The 6449-nt window shown below is 33.2% G+C and overlaps 1 long non-coding RNA gene across 1 annotated transcript; it reads left to right on the top strand.

Annotated features, from left to right (window-relative positions):
* The first annotated feature begins 3380 nt into the window (after window positions 1–3380).
* On the top strand, window positions 3381–5094 carry LOC133688040 (uncharacterized). Its single transcript, XR_009841076.1, has 2 exons — window positions 3381–3661; window positions 4553–5094. It is a non-coding gene; the product is annotated as an uncharacterized LOC133688040 (long non-coding RNA).
* Window positions 5095–6449: the final 1355 nt, after the last annotated feature.

Here is a 6449-nt window from a genome sequence, read left to right as displayed (position 1 = left end):
CTTGTACATTAAATTATTCTTTTATTGTTCCATCAAACTATTTATAATTTCATCGCGTATAAAATCCATATTGAAGGTCTCTGTGATCGTTGAACGGCTGAGCAAGGTACAATATCAAGTAAAAAGTCATCTTGAATTAAATTGGGATTGCGATCATACTTAGAAAAAACTGCATCATCTTGTGATTTCCTTATAATATAGTTATGTAATGTCATTGATGCAATTATAATCTCAACTTGCGTTTTGTATGGATAAGCAGGCATGTTTTGCAAAATTCCCCATCTTTGTTTCCATACCCTAAAAGAACGCTCTATCTATTACATAGTGATGAGTGTGCACGATTAAACACTTCTTCCCAACCACTTGGTTGTCCACAACACCTAAATTCTTGTAGTGACACCTCTCATCTTTGTAGGGACTCAAATACCCATACTCATTGAGATATCCAGCATCAACCAAATAGTATTTCCTTGCAAATAAGAACAACATGGTAATTTTTAACAAAACTAAAAAAATAAATTATATGCCTTCAATTACCAAGTCTTCAATTTATTTCAAATCACAACCTTCTTGTGGTTTTTGAAATTTTATATTGCTATTATCAATAGCCTCAAGAAAAATACGTGTATCGTGTGCACTACTGCCTTCCCATCCTGCCTACACAAAGTCACAAACATGAATTGCATGTCGAAACTATAAGCAGCTATGACATTTTGTGTTGGTACACCTTTTCTTCTAATAAATGAAATTTGATTATCAGAAGATATACAGGCACAAACATGTGTGCCATCAATTGCACCGATACAATTCTACAAGCCACAAAAAAATTAAGTAATCATAAATATTTATAAAATATTTCATACTCATTTAAACAACTTAATTAAACAAAAATTCATCTTACCTTGAAATGAGGCATATATCTTGGATTCATTGCAATTTCTCTTGGTGTGCTTGTAAATTATGGATCTGCTGGTTTTATGTCTTCTATAGCAAACAAACATAATGATTTAAGCACTTCTTTGAAACATCTATTAACAGTTTCATCTGAATGTTGTAATCTCTCCTACATTTGTCTATTTGACGCCCCAACTGCTATTGTAAATAGAAACATTGCCACCTTTTCAATAATGTTCATTCTTCTTGAAGGTTTTAAGCTATGGTGTGTTTCTAAATCATTGCACAAACTCAACAAAGTGGTTGAGTCCATCCTAAACATGTTAACACATCGTTTCCAATGACCTCTTAAAACCTCATTTAATCAACGTATCCATGTGTTGTACAAAACCATACATGGTTCTTTATAACTCTAGCCATGCATATAATTAATTTATTCATATCAAACTGCCTCCTTAAAATAAATTCATCGTCATCATCACTGTTATCGTCACCATCGTCATCATCATCATTATTGTCGTCGTCGTCGTCGTTTCCATCACTATCATCTTCAGCACCAGCAACTGAGTCACCACTACCTTCACAACTAGGATAATTAATGTGGTATATAATGCGGTTCATTACACTATTATAATTTCCATCAAAATTTTCGTTAAATATGACATTACAACGTGGATTATCCATAACTTCAATTACATGTAAAAAAAATGATATGTTGTTAATAAAAAACTTTAAATAATTAAATATCATTCAATAAAAAAACAATCAAAGAGTTGGTGGGAAATAATTTTTTCCATACCTGTAAAGTAAAAAAAAACAAGGTGTTCCATTTACTTGTATAAAATACAATTGAGAGGTTTGTTATAAAAAAAGTTATGTCATTGAAAAATATGATACAAAAATCCCTATCTAAACTAATCGTATTTTGATTTGTTCTCTCTCTTCTAAAAAATACATCATAACAAATTTAGTCTATTCAAAGGAAATTCTGGAGAATTTCTTGACAATATTCTTAAAGGATAGGATTATCAATGTTAATTAATGGATTCTGTAATTGGTTCAAGCCCTTATTTTATAAAATTGTTTGTGTTCAGTTTTTCATTTTAAATTCTCAGTTCATATCAAGGATTGAACAGAGAATAAAGGATGGCTGCAAACCTCCCTCTTGATATCATCTTCCACATTCTCACAAGACTACCTGCGAAGTCTCCATTGCGATTCAGATGTGTAAGCAAAAGCCTGCTGTTCTCCAGTTCCTGATCCACAATGGACCTCTGTCCAGCAGTAGCAGACAATCATCCTTCTCCTCTCCCAGTTTACACTGCTGACCATGAAGCAAAGAATGATGCCAAAGCAGCAGAGGTTGATTATCCCTTGAAGAACAGGGGGCTTTGACCAAGTCCCTTTCATTGGATCTTGTAATGGCTTGATGCGTGTTCGTCCTGATCCAGACACCGTGTTGCTATTCAATCCTTCTATCAAAGATGTGCTCCCTCCTGTTTGTCAAAAAAATTTATGCACACAAGCTTTTCGGAGAATATCCTTGTATACTATTATGAAGGCACATAACGATTTCTGGGTAATGGAGTGTGGAAAGAGAGAATCTTGAACCAAAACATCTCATATTTCTACGTGAATCTATTGAGTTTCTTCATGAATAAAGCAGCCCTGTTTGAGATTTGGTTACAAAGTTATTTGTGTTCGATCCAAGAGAAGAAATTTCTAGGAACCTTGCAATTCCTTGAGATTCTACTGGAGACCTGCGTGGACAGCCTCTCTTTTTTCCTATCATTATGTCTGATACTAAATTTCATCAAATTTCCTCCATCGCAACCAATACCTCCATTGAAATTAAAATCTTAAAGATAAAATGTTCATGTTTTCAGCTGCCAATTTTTCCAGTTAAGGGCTTCGAAAGGAACTGCAAATATACTCGTTTCTGACCTTATTTATAGTTTCAACTTGTACGAATATGTTTGAAGACAATCTGCAGAGTGGTGCAATTCATGTTTTCTGTGTTGATTTTACTTTGAAAATGCTTAGAACTGCTGCAATACAAGGGTCATATTAGATAAATATTTATTTAATTTAAATTTTTTTTACTAAAAAATATATTAACAATACTTGAATTTTTTTACGTTAAAAATTTCATCCTCTGTATACACAATTGAACCATATTAATATATAAAAAAAAATACAAATTAAATAGATAACGAATATGAGTATTACAAATTAGTAATTACAGTAATCCAATTGTATTGCTTTACCCTAGCATTATCATATTAATTGTGCATGAACTGAAAAAAAAATAGACCTTTAATTAATGAATAGTTTTATATTAATTAAATTCAATAATTCAGCTTAATTGGATTAAATTATATTATATTTTACAGAGGCTAATTCTGATCAGATCTTTTTTACAGGGGGTAATTTGCGGAATTGATAAAAGTACAGGGGTAATTGTGACCCGTGAGGGTTCATCCAAATCTAAATCCAATCCAATAACCCTAAAATCGAAACCCAGCCGCCGCCTCCTATTTCTATATTTACACTGATGAAACCAAAACACAATCCACGTTCAGGCAGTCTCTCTCTCCGGCCAATCCACGGCCGCAGCTTCCAATCACCAGGGCTTGTTGCCAACTCTATTCTACCCTATTTACCGCGTCAGTGACCATTCTACTTCCATCTCTTTTATCGGCCTATCGGCCTACAGTTTCTCTTTATCTTTTGTTTGCTATACGAATTGCTCCATCTCCCTTTTCAGGTTCGTAATGCCACCAGTTTTCTTGTTTTCATTTTCTCAGCAACCATGGATTCATGCAATTAAGTTTTAAAAACAAAAAAAATCTAGGTTTAATTAAAGTAAAAAATTTGTGCGATTGATTTTCACAGTCTTCACGCCATCGAGTTCGAAGGTCACCGTATTCATTAGGACGAGATTTATTTTCTTACATTGTGCATTATTCATCTTTTTAATCCAAAAATCAACTCAGGGATAGTAAGATCTATGTTAGGGTCCTATCTCTATGTTAAATGTAGGGTAATAGAATTGATTGATGCATGATTCTTAAGGATGTCCATGCGACATTCTTCTTAAGCATGGGATAATTATCATGGATTTTGTCTTTAAATTTGAATGATATTTGAGGTTGAAATATGATTTTTGAGTGCGTATGGTGAAGGAATGCATACTTGTATGAATACTTTCAGGTTAACTGGAAAACCAAACATGAGCCTATAAGTTCATTGATTGCCAGTTTTAGGTTCAGATTTGCAGAAATGCCTAACCTGATTTCGAGGTTCAGGATATTGTCAGGGTACCAAACTCTGAACACCTCTACAGGCAGCAAAATACTATAAAACTAGTTAGTGAAGCCAATAAACCCTAATCTGATTATTAATTAGATTGTGAATTTTGGATTGAGTGTAGATACGATAAAAAAAAGATGCCAGATGATGTTTGGGAAAATTGCGCAAGGGCTATGAGTTCCCCACTTTCACGTTGGGACTTTGATATAAACCAAAATCATATCTCCTTCCTGATGGCAAAAGTCTGATCTAATATTTAGTTTAATATCTTGTCTGTGTCTACTTCCAAAGGCTCCTTTTTTTATTTACGTGAAAGCTTTGTTTTTTGTTGTTTTTTGGAGGATAGTGGAGGTCTTAGCCTCCTAGGTGATGGCCATGGTCGCCGCTGCTAAAATGATGATTGGGATATTGTGCAAGGGCTTTGAGTTCCATTTTAATGGAATTGATGAGATAATTCATATTATACCCTCTGATTACCAGCAGCCAGCAGTTTGATGGGTCTTTACAGTGGATCCAATTACCTATACTAACTTGGCTCTTGAGCCACTTCTTTGATCTGTAATCTTATACATGCTCTTATTAATTCCTGGAATTTGCATCTTAGGATTGAAGATGACCCATTTCCTAGATTAACACTCTTATAACTATAAGAAACTATCTATTAAGATTTGTTAAAAGAAAGAGTTTTTCTTTCGTTATCTTCCTCAGAAACAGGAGTTTATGCTCGATACCCATCTAATGAAAGCATCTTGTGAAGATTGTGGCGCTGCTTGTGGCCATTTCCGCCTGCTAGATTGGGCTCTTGCAAACCAGCTTATTTTGGATTGGGCATATTGTGAAGATTATTCTTTTGCTTCCAATTTAATAAACCTCAATGTTTTTTTTTTATTGGGTTCTTTTATTTTCCATTTGATAATAGTAGAAATGCAAAATGAAAGAAATATTAAAAAGATGAAAATATAATATAAGAGAACAATTCATCGTGGGTTCATGTTTTGTTTTGTTTCGATGATTGGTTTGATACGAGCTTTTGCGATGTATAATTTATTTCAGCTTTGGGATATAATTTTAAACTCGAATAAATATTTTTTAAAAAATATATATATACATGTCTTCTTAATTTTTAGTTGTTTTATTTTATTGAAAGCATGTATAAAAATTTTAGTTGGCAATAATGTATTTTATGGCATTAACAATGCCATTTTATTTTATTTTGCCCTGAAAAAAAAATCCATTCCACAGCTTGGCGCCGAATCAAACCACCCATCCATCAATATGTTAAGGTCGATGCTTTCTGGCTCATCTCTCCACTAAAAACAAGAAGACCTCCACTCTGCATGCTATTGCCGAAATCAATCTCATCTCTCCATTAAAACTCAATGAGAACATCCCTGTGCATACCGTTCTTGAAATCAATCTTGGGTATTCCCATTAGATATTTATTAGATTAAGAAATTACAATAGGGGTCAATTTATCTAGCTCATTTCTCTAATTTCTGAAGGGGAAAAAAAAATAAGAGCAAGCCTCAAATTATTATTATTATTATTACAAATTACAATTACAATAACAATTAAAAAAAAAAAAACTAAGTGTGGCTATATCACTGTAACAGTAAAGATAAATCACTAAATTATAATTGAGGTTTTGGGAATCGTTTTTTTTTTTTTTTTTTTTTCCTTGATAGATTAGGTGCTAGCCTGTGAGGTAGGCCGCTACACTTTAGTGGTGTGCAGTGGCTACTGATATCCAAATATTGTTTTTCTTGGTGATTTTGGAATCATCCCTGTGAAACCTTTATTTTTTTTAGGCTTACTTGTTGAGGAGCGATGGTGTCACTCCAGTCGACCCCTTTTTTTTTCTCTACTCTCTATTCTCTCACCTATCCTTAGTTTTCTCTCCTTGCTTTGTCAAAAATATCAGAGTGGGATGTCAATTGTATTTTATGTAAAATTTAGTCCATATATTTTTTATTTTCTTTCTATAAGGTAATTCTAGTATCATGACTCGGGTTGCGAGTTTGGAAGGTTGATCTGAGCTCACTCGGGTCATTATTTTAGGACCTTTTTTAAAAATTCATTTTTAAAATTTTTATCCTTCTAACTTGTAGCTGGTTGATAATTAAATTTTATGATTTTTTTTTATTTTTTTCTAAGAAGTTATAGCGGTACTAAAAATTAGGCAGAAGCGGAACTAGAACTAGAATTCTTCGTCATTCCTCCTGTACCATACCAAGAAGCAAGTT

This window comes from Populus nigra, chromosome 3, assembly GCF_951802175.1.
Source record: "Populus nigra chromosome 3, ddPopNigr1.1, whole genome shotgun sequence".
Taxonomy (NCBI): Eukaryota; Viridiplantae; Streptophyta; class Magnoliopsida; order Malpighiales; family Salicaceae; genus Populus; species Populus nigra.
The sequence above is the reverse complement of the archived record's forward strand: the minus strand, read 5'-3'. Positions and strand labels throughout refer to the sequence as shown.